Consider the following 20,252-nt stretch of genomic DNA (forward strand, 5'->3'; position numbering starts at 1 on the left):
AATTGTTAAAGTCAAGCAATACAATTTGAAAGTTTTTCTGCGGCACGAAAAATAAAAGTTCAACAAATTAGTTGAAGTCATTCGACGAGTGGAATTTAAAGATGACGTTATACTTTTTTATGTTTGTTTTAACATTATACATTTTTATTTATTCTTCCAAATCGATTTCGTCCCCCTCTAAATAATCCCCCCCAGCTGCAATACACTTATGCCAACGTTTTTTCCAATCTTTGAAGCATGCCAAAAAGTAGTCCTAGGTATAGCCTTCAATGCGCTTTGCGATTCACGTTTGATATCTTCAATCGACTCAAAACGATTTCCCCGGAGTGGTCTCTTGAGCTTTGGGAACAGCCAGAAGTCACACGGTTGTGGAGCGACATGAATGGAGTTTTTGGCAAAAAACTCAGGAAGAAGTGCTGTGTGCGACGGTGCATTATCGTGGTGCAAAATCAAAGAGTTGTCTTTTCATAATTCTGTCCTCTTCTTGCGGATAGCTTCACTCAAACGACGCATAACACTTAAATAATATTCCTTGTTGACAGTTTGGTGTGTGAAAAGGAATTCGTAATGCACCACACCACGATAATCGAAGAAAACTGTCAACATGACCTTGATTTTTGAGCGACTTTGGCGTGGACTTCTCGGTCTCGGTTCACCTATGGCACGATATTCGCTCGATTGATAGAATGCTTCCGGATCATAGGCATAAATCCAAGTCTCATGGCCCGTAATAATTTATGTGTATACGTCCTGATAGTCAGAAATCATTGATTTACATGCTTGAACGCGACACCAAACGCGATTTGACCCTTCTCAGGCACAAATGATCCTTCGAAATTGCTTGCACTGATCCAATTGATTTTGCAAGCATGTCGGCAAGGTCTCGAATTGTTAATCGACGATTTTATCCATCAATTGACGTCGGTGTTCGTCCAGAGCGTTCCAAGACATCAACACGTTCTCTGCCTTCTTTGAAGTCTTTGTATACAATTATTTGTTTGCTTCGCCTCCATAACGATTCACACTGAGGATCCCCGCAAACCGTCCATTGCGACAACGCGATGAATTTCGTCGAGGCAAGTCACCAGTTTCAGGAGTTGCTGTAAATGGAATTAAATATGAGTTTACCAGACTTCCGTTTGGGTCGATCACGCCAAACACAATTATCTACACGACCCTAGGCAAGGTGAATATTAATTGCTTTTCAAAACCGAAGTCGGTTTTCTAGGATTTATCATTTCGGCAAACGGCGGAAAAACCAACTCCAAGAAACTTAGGGAAACAGAAAATGTCCCTATGCCCAAAACCATCAGGACTTACGTTCCTTTTTGGGTTTTTCGAGTTATTGTATGAGATTTATTCGAGGCTATGCCAAACTAGCGAAACCTCTTACAACTCTTTTAGGGGAGAAAATGGCAGGCTCACCAAAAATATCTCTAATCATGCGAGTACGTCCAGTGGGACACATTCAATAATATTAACACGACGATCACCTCAAACGATGTGATACTAACTAACCCCAATTGACAGGCTCATCGGAGCTGAGACGTTCTTTGAACTTCTCTCTATTGGTCAGATTAAGCAATGTCCGAATTGTCCGATTCTGCAAAAGACTCTTGTTGGCTGTGTCGCCTTAGGGCGCTACACGCCGACAAGTCGAGGGAAGACTCATGTTGCTTAAGCATTTGCCAGTTCTACGCAATGCTTGGCCCGTTGATCCTTCTTATAATCAAGGTAAATATCCTATTCCAAGAGCTCTGGTTTCACAAATTGAACTACGGTGAATATGAGTTTGAATAACTTTGAAATAAACTGTGATTCAGTTGCAAAGCATATTTATACCACGATATGTGTGTTCAGAGCCAATTTTTTCGATCGAAATACATGTTTTACCGATGAATCAATAAAAGCGTTTGGCACATGTGTATATATACTCAGCCATACTGCAGAAGGTATTCGTATTTTGTTGTTGAAATCCAAATCGAAAGTAGCCCCCCTAAACACTCTTCCTAGACTTGAGCTGTGCGTGGCTCACCTTCTCGCGGATCTTTGTCATCGAATCAGAAATTTCATTAGATTACCGTTCGTCTTTGGCAACATTTATGTCGAATTCAGCGGCTGAAATCCAAGAGAGTGCTGTTGGACTAGCAGCTATGGTGGACCGAGTATATATATATATTGGAAACAATCGATAGTTTTTCATCGTATTGAAGGCTACGGAGACTATTTGCTCTTGTGACTCGCTTTATTTAAAAATGTTAAAATCAAGCAGTACAATTTGAAAGTATTCCTGCGGCACTCAAAAAATAAAAGTTCATCAAAATAGTTGAAGTCATCCGACGAGTGGAATTTAAAGATGACGTACTTTTTATACCCTTGCAGAGGGTATTATAATTTTGTCGTGAAATGTGTAACGCATAGAAGGAGTCATCTCCGACCCATAAAGTATGTATATTCTTGATCAGTATCAATAGCTGAGTCGATATAGCCATGTCCGTCTGTCCGTCTGTCTGTTTCAATGCGAACTAGTCTCTCAGTTTTAAAGCTATCTTTATGAAACTTTGCAGAAGTCCCTCTTTCTGTTGCACGCAGTTCATATGTCAAAACAAGCTGGATCGGACCACTATATCAAATAGCTGCCATAGGAACGATCGGTCGAAAAGTAGGTTCTTGTATGAAAAACATTTTTGTTTATGAAGATATCTTGTTCAAACTCGGCATTTATCAGTTTTACTATGCTCCTCATATATATGTAAAATAAAAATAAGATCGTACTACTATATCATATAGCTGCCATAAGAACGGTCGGTCGAAAATTAAGTTGTTGTATGGAAAATTTGATTGTTTTTTACGATGTCTTGACCAAACTCGGTATTTATTTGTTTTACTATGCTCCTCATATATATGCAAAATCCTATTAAGATCAGCCCACTATATCATATAGCTACCATAGGAACGATCGGTCGAAACTAAGTTATTGTATGGACAACTTTTTTGTTTTTCATGATATCTTGGCCAAAGTCTGCATTTATTTGTTTTACTATGCTCCTCAAATATCTGCGAAATCCTATTTAGATCGGCCCACTATATCATATAGCTGATAGAGGAAAGATCGGTCGAAAATTAAGTTGTATGGAAAATTTGTTTGTTTTTCAAAATCGGCATTTATTTGTTTTACCATGCTCCTCATATATATGCAAAATCCTATTAAGATGAGCCCACTATATCATATAGCTGCCATAGGAACGATCGGTCGAAATTAAGTTATTGTATGGAAAACTTTTTGTTTTTCACGATATCTTGACCAAACTCGGCATTTATTTGTTTTACTATGCTCCTCAAATATATGCAAAATCCTATTAAGATCGGACCACTATATCATATAGCTGATAAAGGAAAGATCGGTCGAAAATTAAGTTGTTGTATGGAAAATTTGTTAGTTTTTCACGATATCTTGACCAAAATTGGCATTTATTTGATTTACTATGCTCCTCAAATATATGCAAAATCCTATTAAGATCGGACCACTATATCATATAGCTGCCATAGGAACGATCGGTCGAAACTAAGTTGTTGAAAGGAAAACATTTTTGTTTTTCAAGACATTTTAACCATACTCGGCATTAACTATTTTGCCTGTGCTTCTTAAAGACGGGCAAAACACTATGATCATTATGAAAAGGTTGGGTCTGCAAGGGTATTAAATCTTCGGCGTGCCGAAGATAGCCCTTACTTCTCGTTTATTTTTGTTTTAACATTATACATTTTTATTTTTTCTTCCATATCTTCCAAATTCGTCCCCCTCAAAATAATCCCCCCAGCTGCAATACACTTATGCCAACGTCCTTAGGTATAGCCTTCAATGCGCTTAGCAATTCACATTTGATCTCTTCAATCGACTCTAAACGATTTCCCCGAAGTGGTCTCTTGAGCTTTGGGAACAGCCAGAAGTCACACGGTACTAAATCAGGCGAAAACGGTGGTTGTGGAGCGACATGAGCGGAGTTTTTGGCAAAAAACTCAGGAAGAAGTGCTGTGTGCGACGGTGCATTATCGTGGTGCAAAATCAAAGCGTTGTCTTTTCATAATTCTGTCCTTTTCTTGCGGATAGCTTCACGCAAAACGACGCATAACACTTAAATAATATTCCTTGTTGACAGTTTGGTGTGTGGAAAGGAATTCGTAATGCACCACACCACGATTATCGAAGAAAACTGTCAACATGACCTTGATTTTCGAGCGACTTTGGCGTGAATTTTTCGGTCTCGGTTCACCTATGGCACGATATTCGCTCGATTGATAGGCATAAATCCAAGTCTCATGGCCCGTAATAATTTATTTGTAGACGTCCTGAAAGTCAGAAATCATTGATTTACATGCTTGAACGCGACACCAAACGCGATTTGACCCTTCTCAGGCACAAATGATCCTTCAAAATTGCTTGCACTGATCCAATTGATTTTGCAAGCATGTCGGCAAGGTCTCGAATTGTTAATCGACGATTTTATCCATCAATTGACGTCGGTGTTCGTCCAGAGCGTTCCAAGACATCAACACGTTCTCTGCCTTCTTTGAAGTCTTTGTACCACTTGTAAACATTTTTCTGTGACATATTCTCGTCACCAGAAGCCTTTTGTTACATTCGATACGTTTTAGAGGCAGAGCGTTCCAAAACATCAACACGTTCTCTGCCTTCTTTGAAGTCTTTGTACCACTTGTAAACTTTTTTCTGTGACATAGTCTCGTCACCAGAAGCCTTTTGTAACATTCGATACGTTTTAGAGGCGGAAATTTTATTCCGCAAGCAAAATTGAATAGCCCTTCTTTGCTCACCAAAAATTCGACATCGTAAAAATCGCCAAATTCACTTTTCTCTGTTCACAAAACCAAGCGTAATCCAAGAACTAATGATGATATTAACATGTAATTTGTCACATATGTTACTAACAGTTCTACCCACTTGAAAAAAGTGCATTTGTACGATTCGGTTAATGCGGGAAGTTTAAATTAAAAAATTCACCTGCGTCGCAATCAATTTATACATAAGTATAATGGATCTTGGTGCTCTTTTTCGTTGTTGCGAGTAGAATGACGACTTGTAAATGCTCCCCTTTCGTATGATGCCACGCTACTTCTTAATAAAAGCTCGCAATTCGCTAGAATTGTCATGCTGGTCCAAGAGCACTCGTTAGTCTTCTTCGTGAGCGACAGTGGCTAATTAACGCTCAAGAGGTTTGTCGTCAGATAGTGAGATAAGGCATCCGTTGCTTGGAATGCAAGCCTCGTCTGCTAACACAAATGATGGAAAATTTACCAGCATATCCACTCCGAGCGCTCCGCTCATATTCTATCCGTGGCGTCGATTTTTGTGGCCCAATTAGCAAGACCTTTTGAATGCGTGAAAAGCCTACGTAAAAGTCGTGCCTAGCATTATTTGTTTGCTTCGCCTCCATAACGATTCACACTGAGGATCCCGCAAACCGCCCATTGCGACAACGCAATGAATTTCGTCTAGGCAAATCACCAGTTTCATGAGTTGCGAGCTCGAATAGAGGAAGGCGCGGACGTTACTCGTTAATGCTCATTAAAAAGCGGATGCAAAGTTAAGTTCATACAGCCAAGAGCTCCGTATTTCGGAGGTCTTTGGGAGGCAGGTATGAAGTCTGCAAGGCGCAGAATGATAGGCAGCCTGTTGTTAACGGCAGAAGGATTCCAGACGACGCCTTCGTGGAAGACCTGGTGGCCGAGGACAAGCTGCGGCCCCAGCATTGGCTGATCGGCAGAGTGACGGCAGTGCACGAAGGAGAGGACGGCGTCCTTCGAGTCGCAGAAATTACAACGGCCAATGGTGGACAATTTCATTGCCCTATCCACAAGTTGACATTGCTGCCAGTTTAATGAAGCCCACAAGCGCTTCACGATGGTCGATCATGTGCGTCATCTGCGCTTTCAATAATATAATTTGAATAAATTTGAAGTGTAATGTAACTTAGGTTTAGGACGAAACGCCTCGCTTTGCCACCGTAGCTAAATCTAGCCTTAAGAGTGCATTGTCACTTAGTTGTCCAAATTAAATGAAACTTTGATTTTAAAAGCCACCAAATATGTTGGTTTAAATTTATATAAACACATATAATTTTTTTTTTAAATGGCCCTCTGAAATCTATAGTAACCTGGCATTGACGCCTTTCTGTCCTAATTTGAAGGTAACCTTTTAAATCTTAACTGTTCTTAATGAAAGCTAATGATTTTCTCTTTCCAAATGTTTTCTTATGCACTTAACAGTTTACCGCTCGAAAGTGCCAATACAGTACCGGTAATGAAACTAATGACCTGGGTGTCATTCTTGATAACAAACGTAACCTCGACTTTCATGTTACGACCGTGGTCAATAAGGCCAGGGCTGTTTTAACAGGCGATGGTCCAACAAGTGAGACGACAAATACCATCTTTATATCTCTTGTCCGTCCTATTCTTCAGCTACGCTCACGTATCTTGTCAACAGAATTCCCTTTTTTTGCCCTTCGTGAGTTAAACTTAATCATGATATTCGGTCATCATCAGCCATCATATTCCAAAATACTCCTTTGATCAATATTCCCTTATTAAAAAATGATATTATGCTTTGTGTGATATTTATGCATAAATTATTCACGTGCGAAATTGACTCAACTGGGTTCACAGCCTTTCTATCACATCCGCTTTATGCTTGTGCCTTAGGAGTAGGAATAGATAATATTAATATTAATAGTATTAGTACTTTGCTTACTCAATAAAACAAAAATGTATTTAAATATTATTATCTACTTATTAGATTTTCAAAAGCATTGGGTCGAATCGGGTTTTAATTATTTATTAAAGTAAAATATATCTTACTTAATTATTTTAATTATAACAATATTTGACTGCTTTTAAATAAAATTAAAGTTTACATTTCAGTCTCTGTTTAAGTACCCTGAAATTTGTGAAACTGGGAAAGAAAAGTAAATTAATTTTGTGCAAATGCATGTAACAGAAAGATGTCGGGAACTACAGAAGCTAGAGCTTTAAAAGTTACAAAAAAAATATACTCTTTTAAATTTGTATAGAAGGTAGTTCGAATTAGTATCGGCAGCTCGGCGCTATCTCCTTATCTGGCTAAATATTGCTGGTTTCTTAGCAAATACTCCTATAAAAAAGTTAAAACAAGTTTTAATATATGAAATATGTATATGAATATTAATATATGCCGCTTAGTGAACAAAGTCGTTTAATAACAAAAAAAAAGAATAGTCTCACGTCCAATGTACGTGTACTTAAAACCATTACTGAATATGATATTTGTTTCCATACTAGTTATAAATTATATATTACGTTATAGGTTAGCTTACAAAAATATATACAGTTCACTTTATAAGGCTATCGATATATAGACGTTAATCATATATATTTATAGTCAGATAAGTCCAGGTGACAGCCTGTGAAAAAAATCCGAAGCATGGGAGGCATATATTAAAATACAATAGCAAAAGCGTATAAATAATTTTCAAAATTTTATTTCATGTAAATCCTTTTGCGCATGTGCCTGCAGTTTACAAGTTTGAGCGATCTTGGGCAAAACGGACATTAACGGACGCTTCTGATGATGCTGATCACTTTGGGGATATGGGCCATTATAATATGCATTAAATGGTTGCTGTTTGTCAATGCCGAGAAAATATGGTTTTATTTCATGGTTTTGGTCACTATATAAGACTTCCATTTGTATCATGCACTGATGCAGTTGTTCCTATAAATTAAAGAAAAGTAAAGTCATTAAAAGAATTTGTTGCTACTTTGCTATTGTTAACCAAACCTGTCCCACACTTGTTAAATCCGTGAAAAAGCTGAAGAATATGTGTATGTTATCACCCGTACAAAGATGGCATTTAAGTCGATTCATTGCTGCGACAATACTTGATGCCGCTATTGTGCTTGCAGTATACTTGGAAAATGTATATTCTGTGAATTGTACAAGGAATTGGTTAGGAATTGGATGGCGTATTTGTATACCCTTGGATAAAAAAGTAAGATAATGTGTAGAAAAAGGAATATCATATACATTTATTCTTGGCCAATACCGAGCCGTTCTAACCATTCCAGTCTGTCTGTAGGTCCGTATATATGAATACATCGATCTCATAGACTATAAGAGCTGGAGACTTAACATTACAAACTTAGGTTCGCCTATAGCCAGTGCTGATCGTGATTATTTTAAAGGATCGATAAATTGCCACGTTTCCATAAAATTGATTAAACATGGTGTTAAAGTTCTCGTATAGAGTATACAGATAGGTATATTAAAATTTGTTTATTTCAAACTCATTTTCGAAGCTACAGCCTTACGCTTTTTTATTCAAAAATCGAGCAATGCGATCCTGCTAAAACTTTAAGGGCGCTGCCAACGCGAAAATGAGACAGTGCCACTGACTGGAATAAGGGCAGAATTAAGGTGAAGCGTTCAACTAACGCTTCAGCGCTCGTAAGACCACTTTTGATAGACTTTGCTGGACTATATGGAAAATGACTCTACAAGTTACTAATAGCTCAGGGAGAGTTAATATTCGCAATGATAATCTGGCAAAAAAAAAAAAACCTAGATATATTTTTAATTTTCAGTGTTGGCGACAACACTCCTGTATGCCTCAAGTTAAATCAGTAGACATTTGGGCTCAGCTTCAGCTTTGTGCCCCACGACTAACAGTGAGGAGCAACATTTTCCTACCGGAGAAATCCTAGAAGAATGGCTAGTGTCTACCGCTTGTGTTTGTCTTATACCCAAGGCAGACGGCAAGGCCACTCACACATCGCTAAAAATAATGTTCTCCAATTCTCAGCGATAAGGAGAACATTGGCATACCAACAGCCAGTCAGCCACAAATCAAAAAAAAAATCAAGCCTGCGGTTGCATACGCTGCCAGCCACAGATAAAGGTAGGATCGCACGACAAGCCTATCTGAATCTCTGTCGAAATCTTCACCATTCACACCATAAAAATTAAATAAATAGAAATCCCAATTAAAAGTACAGCAACAATGTAAAGGCTCTTGTTTTTTGCAAATATACGAGTATTCTATGGTACATTAAAATCTACTCCAGATTTCTCCAAGATTGGTTCAGAAACACATCAGATGTTAAAGAGAACGTGCGGCCATATTTACCGTATACTCGTGCGCACATATATTAATATGCTGGTATTCTTTTATCAAAAAAATTGCATTTTTGAGACATGAGATTATATTTTTGGTTATAACGACCGCGAAGTTCTTCATACGTGTTAATTTATGTCTGAATACATATTCAAAGTAAATCATCCAAATGCAAATGTATAAAAAATATCAGTTGATGTTACAATCAGCTGAACGCTTTGGAAACGTATAAAAAGAGTAAAAGGACATTCTATGGCACTAGTTTTCTTTCCCGATAGCTTATCCCGGAGTACGTGCTTGTTTCTATTTGGGCAGATGCTTTTATTTTTTTATAATTGCTGATTTTCCTATTTATTTACCAGCTCTCATGTTACCTTAAACTGCATTATAATACCTTAACATTTTTATAATTGAAAAAGTCAATATAAGCCTCAAAGATGGAGTTTTTGGTTTTATAGAATACATTCTTTCGGCCTAAGCTTAATAGCAAGAATAGATGTTGAACTTGTTAAAAAATATGCGGAAATAATTAAAATAATCGAATATTTATCGTGTCGCTTACATCTCCAGTGTATCACATTTGCAACACTTTTTGTATTCGAGAGTATAGGTCTAGCAGCCTTGTAAGAAGTTTTTGAGAGTTGTTGTTGCAAGGTCATACAAACTCCGTTGTATACGAAACAATTTGATTTTTTTTATTGATTCCGAATATATTCAAAACATGATGAGATTTTTAGCTGTATCGCATTTGACAGTTAAGAACCAAATTGAACCAAGAAAAAGTTATTTTTATTTGAGATTTATAGCAAATATATGGGAGCTTAGAAAACTTACCCACGATGGACCAAATAAAATATAAAAGTAATCAATCTATTTTAACGACATCATACCCTTCAGCTTTCGTTTTCATTAATATAATATTAATATAATACAATTAGCCGATTTGACTTTAAACATAAGACATCCTGCCAAATAGTTTCTTTATTGACACATGAATACTTTGCTTAAGCAATTCGATAATATTCTTTGATGCTGTCGTATTTTTGGGTTGAATTTGACCACTAACCATACAATGCATAGACTTGTCAAATGTCAAAATAATCGGATACCGATAAATCGTCAACGACTGAGCCCCATGGGTGACCGCGACCATTTTAGTGTGCCCAGACAAAGTAATGAGCCGATCAAGGGTTTGTCGTGAGACAGAGATATTTTCATCAATGGGTGCGTAAATTTGGGCGACGGTGGGCTTGCGGCCGCGTAAGGCACACATGTGTGAACAGGCAACGAAAACAGGTGAACCGCACTTGCCGCTCGTTTGCACTTTGATATGGAAAAAATGCAAGTGATCTTTTTATTTATTTTTTGACATAGTAAACATTTTGGGTTAAAGGGTGTTATGGCAGGCAATAAACGATCAGAATGTCCAGCATGCGTCTGCATCCATTTGTCCATTTGTTCACACATTTGTGCCTTACGCAAGCCGCAAGCCCACCGTCGCCCAAATTTACGCACCCATTGATGAAAATATCTCTGTCTCACGACAAACCCTTGATCGGCTCATTCGCACACATTTTTGTGTGTGTGTGTGTCTGTGTGTAGAGCTCGAAATTTAGAAATGCCAAAAACTTCAAATTTGGTCAAATTTGCATCGGGCAGGCAGGCAGGCAACCAACACGCACACAAACGCATAAATGCTTCCATCCATATAGAAAAGTGTGTAAGTATGTGTGCTTGGCAGGCCCAAAAAGTTATTATGCACACATGCCAACGTTCAGGTACCCTTACCCTTACACCATGCATGGAAAATAGGAGATTTGCACATGAACAGGCCAAACCCTTTAATAATGTCACACAACTGCTTACTCGAAAGAGTGTGCGTGTGCACAAGTAGCAAGTCGAAAAAATTGAACATTTTCAATGTTTGGTCTTTTCTTAAATTATTCGACAAGCCGACGAAGCATTACCCTTGCAGAAAAACGACTTATTTTTTTTTTAATTTCAAGCAAAATTGGTCCCCACAGTTAACAAAAAAATTAAAATATAATATATAAATATATCATTTAGGTCATTTAAGTTTTTAATGAATATAAATATATCAGATTCTTCTCATTATGCCTGACTGGACGAAGAAATACATGATAGAGCATTTGAATGTGTGTGCCTTTTGCCACCACAGGCACAAAGGGCACACAATTGAAGAAAAAATCTCTGGCTCGCGACAAACGCCGCGATCTACTTGTGAGCACACCCACACAACACAAACATATGTATGTATGTTTGTAGATCTCGGGGTTTTTGAGAAGCTATGCAGGGAGAAGGAGATGCACACAAGTGCGCAAAGCAATAAGTGTGAGCGAGGGGCACTCTGCACACGCATATACACATATGTATGTATTTGGGCTGAAAAGATACATATATTACAAAACAGCATCAGCCGCAGCAACGTTGTGCGCTGAGCGGGATGCGGCTTCATACTGAACGTTCGGCTGTCGAGGCCGGCGTTCGGCTGCCACTCTCAGCAGTCTTACTTTGTCTGGGCACACTAAAATGGTCGCGGTCACCCATGGGGCTCAGTCGTTGACGATTTATCGGTATCCGATTATTTTGACATTTGACAAGTCTATGCATTGTATGGTTAGTGATTTGACTTTAGTTATGTTGATCGTTTTAGGCGTTCCTCATCGCTTCCTTATCGGGCAATATGCCTTTTCAGAATAGTGCCATGATCACCCTAATAAAACTTATACAAGTATAATTCAAAATATAATACTCAAAACATCAACATCATTCTTAAATCAATTTATCTAGTAAATATTTATGTACTCACATACATATGTGTTTATTTATATAAAAATTATTACTGGGAGCGAATCTATCTATAAAAGTGCCGTCTGTGCAGGCCCACAGCTGCTCTAATACAATCCTGAATTTATTACCAATCGACCTTCACAAGTTTTTGCATTGCGGCTGAGAGCACATTAAGTTTAGCAGACTGCATTTAGAAATAAATGAGCAAAGGACATTACCTAACACAACACAGGGACGGACAGTGAAAAAGACCTCAGTCGGCTGAATAACCGCAGTACTAACAGGTCACTTGCCGATAGGCACGTACGCCAAAAAGCTGGATACCCTTCACAATACAAAATTCAGAAGTTGCGAGATGAAGCAAGAAAAGGAAACGCCGGAGCATTTACTATATCACTGACCAGTCCTAAATAACAAAAAGATGAAAACATATAAGCTTGAACATATCAGCTTAGAATCACTAAAAATCAGGACGCTCACGCTGAGAGCCAGCCTTTTTTGGAAAAATGGTTGAAATGGGCAACTACTATCACTGGAGGATGCTAATGGATTAAAATGGAGTCTACCTCTAGTTGGGCGACCCAGAAAGGACCTAGGTCTCAGTAACAATTTTCAAACAAATACTTTTTATTTTTTGGTATCCCGTTTATTTACAATTAAATTAAATTAATTAAAATAGTATAATAAGTATAATCAATTGTATTGATTAGGTTGTTGTTGGAGGATGCATAGGGATTACGTAGCGTGGATTGCCTACGGAACGGCCGTAAAGCGTTGCTTCCCAGACATGTTCTTGCTACCTAATCTTCCTCCGATCTTTGTCTATTGCGCTCAAGTCTCCTGAGTTTCACCATTGCTGCTGCTGCAAAGGTGCTGGTTGCGTCCCACTTCTATGCAGTCTCCAGCATGCTCACGACCAGGCTGTCCACCGTGATAGTTCTGCCCATGCTGTCCTCCAGTTCCTGTCTATCCGCTGTAAAAAGTACACACTCAAAGATGATAAGATGGGCGTCATCTACGATACCTCGAACGCACCAAGAGCACTCGTCTATGTCGTCGTGACCGAATCGCCTCAAGTAGCCCCGGAAACATCCAGAGCCAGATAAGTTTCACCATACTTGCGCTTTATCCAGGCTGCAAGTTTGGGATAAGCCTATGCGTCCAGCGCCCTTTTGGTGACCGATCCCATCGTGCCTGCCATCGTGCTCTGCTCTGCATCCTTACTGTTGTACGAACCGAATATGCTGTCTCTGTGCTGTTTCACAAGTACCGCATCGCCTGATACCGTCCGGAAGGCGCAGTTGATCCGCAGAGCGCTTAGGCTATGACGCGATATGTCGCGTTTACGCTTCGGCTGTAGCTAGAAACAGCCATTGTTCTGCTCCAGATGGGGGATGCGTAAATTATTACCGCTCTGTTTGCGGTTAGGAGAAGACGTCGCAGCTGTTTCAGTCCACGTGTGTTCAGCATAATCCTGGATGGCGCTCCACAAGACTTTGCTGCCTTTTTGTGCACATATTCCAAGTGCTCTCTGAACGACATTCTTGTGTCCAGCATGACGCCTAGGTACTTTAGCGCCCTCGCTGATTCTATTACAGCGCTGCCGACTCTTATGTGCGCTGTTTCCAACTTTTTTCGGCTGCTGACTAGCATAGCCTCTGTTTTTTGAGAAGCCAGCTTCAGTCCAGCTGATGCCAGACATTGGAGTACACCCTCAATGCTGTGGTTGCACGATTCCCATGCGTTCTTCAGTTCCTTGCCGACGACTCAAAGGGCCGCATCGTCCGCGAAGCCGATGATGCTTGTATCGATCGGAAGTTTCAGTCGGAGGAGGCCGTCAAATATGATGTTCCAGAGGAGGGGTCCTAGAACTGAGCCACCAGCCCAAGGATCATATTCGGCTGAGTCACATAGTTCCAGGAAGTATTTTCGATTGCTTTCGTATCGCCTTCTATAGTAGTCTTCTGCCCGTTTGATACCCTAGTTGCTCTTCGGGCTCGGGCTCGCTGCTATCTCCTTCTGGCTTGGAAGCAGTCCCGCCGTGTTTCGGCAATATTCTCATTCCACCAGTACGTAAGTACATGATGGCGTCGAAACCTTTTCCGGGCTTTCATGCTTTTGACGCAAGCAAGCGATATTTGATTTCCCATTTGGAAGGCTTGTTGGAGCCGACACAGACCAAAGAAAATAAATTCAGCGATAAAAAAGTGTAACGTATTAAATGTCGTTGCGCGCGACGTTCACTCTAAATTCTTTACCGATCTTGACAAAATGTTCAACAACAGATCTCGATGTGCTATAGAATATTTGTATTTCCTCAAAAGGTCAATTGCATTAAAACTGTGGCTTAAGTTGGTGGGTTGATTTATAGCTATGAGGTAATAGCGTGGTGCTGGTTATAGCTATAAAATGAAAAATACTATACTATTCTAGAAGCTACATGCCAAGTTTGGTGACTCTAGCTCTCATTATTTACCAAATTTTCTCAAAAAAGCAGGATTTCGATAAAGATTTTCATCGATTACTTAAAAACGGGGCAAATTATCGATTGTCGGAAACAAACTCGTACTACGCGGACACTAGGAGTACTAGTAATTTTTAACATGTAAGAGGCTCTAATCGGGAGTTCCCGACTAGGGGATACCCTGAACCCTCTTCTACCAAAAACATGAGCAGCTCGCGCTCCAAGCTCGTTTGCTTTAGCAGTAAGAAAAATAAATTGCAAAAAAAAATATTCGCTTAGTCGGACTCTAACTCGTAACAGACCACGCTACTAGCCACCACCTCAACTCAACAGCCATACCGATATTTGACTCTTAGCGAGTAAAAAACGAATTAAAATAGCAACACATACACACAGAACAAAATACGATACACTCACATTTGCAATGCTTTTAATAGAATTCAATAAAAATATGCATGAATGTGTACACACACACATTGTATACAAAAACTAAAATTTTTTATTATTAGGGGAGACATCAAATTATTTCTAATTACTGTTCTTTTTGTATGAGAAATTATTTATTTATTATTATTTCTGCCGAAGCTGCTGTTTAAGTCATTCGCCAGTCACTTATTTCAAGTTCTGGAATCATAATACACCTGAACTTGTATTCAAATTCTTTGATAAATACTAATAAAACACAAAAAATTAAGTTCTGAATATTTTTGTATTCGAAAAGATTATCTTTAACTATACCTTCAACTATGCCTTTTGCTGTGAGGCTGATAGATGGAATAAGCATTGTTAAGAAAATATCAAAAACAATTTAATTCCACGTGCAGGGACCGAACTCGCGTGGCATAAACTGACCGAACTAATTCCCATCTCCTCATACCCTAACGCAATATTAACATTTGCATTTTTACGGAAAAAAAAAAGAATTAATAAAGCAGTACATATATACAGCGCAGCTTACAGTATAATAGGAAAATTTAAGTTCACAATTTCAAGTCTACAGTCCTTATGGTTTTGAGATAGATGCGTTCATACACACGAATGGACAGACTATTGTTGCTGATTAAGAACATAGGGTCGGAGATCCTTCCCTCTGCATGTTACTTAAATTTGCACAAAATTATTAAACCCCTTTTACCCATTTTCAATATGTAGGGCACATAAATACTGCAGTCAAGCCTATTTTAAAAATGGGAAATATAGGAAATTCTGACACATTTTGTGGTCCCTTCCAATAACTTTAACTTAAATGTCTTCCCGTGCGATGTAATTGAAGTACAGAGGATATAACACTATGATACTGTGATGAAAACTAGTATTTGTAGCTAGTATAATTATATATAATTATATATAAACTGAATTTCCTAAGACCTCGCCAGTTGCACAAAAGGTCGTTAAAGTCTCTTGTCTTCATCGACGACATATTTAGCTAAATCATTCTATTGAGCAGGGATTCTTAAAATGAATTACGAAAAGTGGTTTATTCGGCAGCAGGGCCTGGAAACATGAAAGCAGTAGTTGTGGATAGGAAACATTTGAAAGTTGCGGCCAGCTGCCCAACAGGGGCAATGATAGATTCAAAATATGAATATTCAAGAGGGACCTGAGGGCAGCGAGGGCGGATCGACGATTGCCCAGCCAGGGTGGTTAAGACCGCAACAGAAGATTTTTGCTGGAAGCAGGCACCGAGTGTGAAACTGGGGAAACGTTGAAGGGCTCTTTTAGGAATCATAATAGGTTCGCCAAAATTCGACAAATTTGGAAAAAAAAAAATTATTCTGCTTGAAATGTAAGTCAAGATTTTAAATCAATCCAATCAATCACGTTTGGTAATCACAGCAGAAGGACCGATATTCACATAAGAATCGTTGGCGAAGCAGCGTTTGGGCCATGTGTGACGGAATGTGGACGAGTGGGATTTGATCGTCTACAACATAATCACTATTGTAATCTCGCCATCCCTAACGAATGTAGTAAACAGCCAGGCTTCTTCTTCTATATCTATAGATTCGTGCAGGCACGTACACTGAATATGTCGGGTGGCGATCAAAGCCAACCGCGACTGCTAGGTTACATCCTTCGAACGAAGCCGCACAAACCAGGCCGGACTATGCTTCGGCAAAATGAAAATGCCGGACTGGCCCTCATTTCGTGCCCCATAAAGCCAAATGTGTGAAGGGGATTATGGTGCACCGATTAAAAGAGGTGCTCCTGGAAGGGAATTAATGCTAATTAGACTTTCGAGCTAGACGGTTTCTCAAGGACGTCTTGAAGCACGCGATCACCAGCATTGCCGCCAGCCAAACGGTAATGTGCTTATTTTTATGGACTTGAAGGCGCCGGTTCATGGATGTGACAAATAAGGATCTGAGGCAGGTAAGTTTGCTGTTGGAAGATCGGAAATGCTCTTGGTAGTCAAGGTGGGAGAACGGGCACATGCTGCGCTTTCAGCCGAAAGGACTCTAGATTTGAACCTATACGTACCTGGTATAAGGAAAGAAGATTACTATTGGGATTTTTCCCGATTACTGGAGACACCAGAGCGACAGCAAGATTGGACTTATTCGAAAGAGGGGAGTTCAAAAAGCGGCGAAGAGAGTTGAGCAACACTGAATTTACCAATGCCGCACCAAGTATGGTCTAAGCTGGTAGTTGTATGTAACATACCACAAGGTCTTACGAAAGCACTTAATCAGGTGGAAATTTCCGCTACGAAGGGCTCACCAAGCCGTACTTGATAGTAGTATTGCACTTGATGCGAAGGGCTTACCAACCTTAGAACCTTAATCTGGGAATTGATTTTAGTTGCAAACGGGCTGACAAGTCCTTAAATTGGTAAAACTGTGACACTTGTGCCATGCCAGGAGGTCATATCAGAACATCTTAATTTGGTAATTTTTTAAAACAATTAGTTTATTTGCATTCGTTAAAAATTGTAATAAACGCATATGTATATGTGATTGCTCATAAAATTGCAAGAGCTAAAAAAAAAAAACATATGCACATGCACATAATTTTATCCAAGCAATTGGATAACTGCTGGAGATTACACAAATAAATTTCATGTTCATATTTGAATATTTGTTGTTATAGCTAATGGAGTTTATATAAATAAAATTCATTAGCATAGTAGCATATAGCTAGCATTTGACACTATTATTTGGTTTTTGAAATTTTCCTTTTTTAAAAACATTTTTGAAGAATAAAAAAGAAAATATTTTTTGCTGGGTAACCCAGGCAATGCAGAAGAAAAATTGACATAATTGACCCTTTGTTAGCCTTAAGAACACATTTAGAGATTTTTTCATGTCCACAAAGGCGCTGAATATTAAAGCATTATTTGAGTTTTTGATAGTACTAGATAGCAAATCTAAAATTGTTGATTCAATTACTAAACCCTTTATAGATAAAATACATAAGAGGCCCTGTAACGAACACAAGTTAGCACACTCTGTCTAACAAGGGGTCCGGCCTTGCTCAGAGCAAGTAGTGTGAGTTTTTGTGCTGTATCTGGCCTAGTCGTCACTTAGTTAAGTTTAGACAGAGAAAGGAACAGGAATATACAAATCAAAATATCAAATGAATGTCGAACAGTAGTTAAAGAAGAACTGAGGTGTTACAGTTCTTTTCTCTGTACCCGCCCAGCCATGTATAATTCGAATGATCCTACCCTAAACATGCATGTGGTGCTGGATGCTGAAAAGAGCCCCAAAGTATTGCTCGATCCCTACTGTTTTGGTTGTTCTTGGTTTTATGCTCTTTGACTAACAAAGAGAATTTTGTGCGCGCCGACTCTTGTGTTTACTTTTCTTTTATGGTTTGTACTAGCTCCTCACCGTCTGCGATGTATTTCAAGAGAGGAAAATCTTTCTTGCTGATTGGGAGAGCGAACTTCGGCCCTTTTGCAAGTAACGCTACGACGTTTGGCGGGAATTCCATTTTTGTTTTGTTTACGAACCACTCTCTTTGAGTGTTGTTGTCCGCTAAGGCTAGGTTCCGTTGATCTCGTAACTTATCGTGTTTCGTTTCTTGTCTTTTCTTAAGTGTTGTTGTTATTTTGTTTTCTAAATTTCTCTCGCTCTCAAAAAACGCTTTTGCGTCATCTGTGGTCATCAGTTGTTCTATGTTTGTTTTTGTTTTTTCCATATGTTTTGCTTGTTCTTGTAATAGGTTGTGTTTGTGTTTTATAAGTAAGTTTAATATTTTGGTATGGTAAAAATGTGTGTGTCTAGTCAATGCTCTTGTTATGTCAGGGTGGGTTTTATTGTCAGTGGTCAGTATGGTCAAATGCTGTGTCAAGTTTTTGATGAAGTTGGGTATTAAATTTGATTTTCTACATTTTAACAAAAATTTTTTAAACTAGATTTAAGTTTAGTTAATTTTACCAGTGTTAGTTGGAATTTATTAATTGTTCTTTTGGAATCCTTGTATTTAGTTTTTATTTTTGCGTAGCTCATGTTGGCTGCTGTGCATACGGCGTGCCTTCCGTTGATATTTATTGATGGCTCTGGCGACCTTTCCATATTTCAAAATATTTGTTGGCTGGCTCGAGGTCCGTGTTTGTTAAAACAAACAATGAAAAACAATTTCGTATCTTCACATCGGACCGTCTTCGGGCACTAACACTAAGATACAAAAACAATTAACAATTATAATACAATAAATTAAACATTATTTCGATCATTTTACATACATTATTTAACACGTCTGCGCTTGTTGACGTGGAGATTGTTACTGAGGTTGTTTGGCTGTTTAAGAGGTGTCTGTACAAGTGAGCGCAATTTTCTGTGTCTGTCTTGTAGTTTAGTCGTTTGTTGGTTGGTGTGTTAATTATGTGTAGCATTTCCAATGTGTGTCGCTTGTTATAGTGTTGTTCTTGTTGTAAGATTGTTGTTTCATCAAAATTTGGTGTGTGGTTGCTTTTTATACAATGGGTCATAAGTGCTGTTTTCTGTATATTATTTTGATGTCTTAGTTTGAAGTCCGATTTATGTTGACTAATCCTTGTTTTTAGCTTCGATTTTGTTGTACTTATGTAGACACTATTGCACTTGTTGTTGTTTTCCCCGCCACATGGTATTTGGTAAACGACGTTGCTTTTGTCGATCATCGGGATTTTCGACTTTATCTTGTTAAAGAATTTTTGTAATGTATTCGTCGGTTTGTGTGCTACTTTTATATCTTGTTTGTTATAAGTCAGTCTGATAGTCGTGGTACATATATTAGTGATTTGTATATTTTAGCAGGTTCTGTTGGCTTTTTTCTTTCGATTTGTCGTCTTTTTAATAATGTTTTGATTATATTTGGGGGGAAGTCATTTTTGGTCAAGAGTTTTTTGATTTCATGTTCAATTTTTTTGTGGTATATTGTGTCCGATATGTTCATCATTCTATTCATACAGCCTAGTGCTGTATTGATTATCATACTCTTTGGGTGGTTTGAATTGAAGTTGAGTATTCGTCCGGAGGCTATGGGTTTCCTATACCACTTTATTTTGAGTGTGTTGTCCATTCTGCTTACAATAGAGTCTAAAAATGGTAATTTCCCGTCCTTTTCTAATTCCATGGTAAATTTTATCTGTTTGTGGAAGGAATTCAATTCTTTTAGAATTTTCTCCACTTCTATTTTGTTCGTTATGGCAAAAAGGTCATCTACATATTTGGTCAAGAGTCTTGGTTTTATTTTTAATTTATCTGTAATCTTGTCCAACAGTTCCTCCATTAATATATCTGCGATTACTGGGGAAGCCGGTGATCCCATTGGCATTCCTTTTAGTTGTGTGTATATTTTGTCTTCGTATTTGAAATATCTGT

At 38.5% G+C, this 20,252-nt stretch overlaps 1 long non-coding RNA gene across 1 annotated transcript; it reads right to left on the reverse strand.

Annotated features, from left to right (window-relative positions):
- Positions 1-7,258: 7,258 nt before the first annotated feature.
- On the reverse strand, positions 7,259-9,239 carry LOC135440925 (uncharacterized). Its single transcript, XR_010438368.1, has 2 exons — positions 7,835-9,239; positions 7,259-7,768 (listed from the first exon to the last, which is right to left on the reverse strand). It is a non-coding gene; the product is annotated as an uncharacterized LOC135440925 (long non-coding RNA).
- Between the last annotated feature and the right edge of the window lie 11,013 nt (positions 9,240-20,252).

The sequence above is a fragment of the Drosophila montana genome, unplaced genomic scaffold (assembly GCF_035044405.1).
Source record: "Drosophila montana isolate Dmon_TW-CO22-7 unplaced genomic scaffold, ASM3504440v1 contig_1703_1, whole genome shotgun sequence".
Classification (NCBI taxonomy): Eukaryota; Metazoa; Arthropoda; class Insecta; order Diptera; family Drosophilidae; genus Drosophila; species Drosophila montana.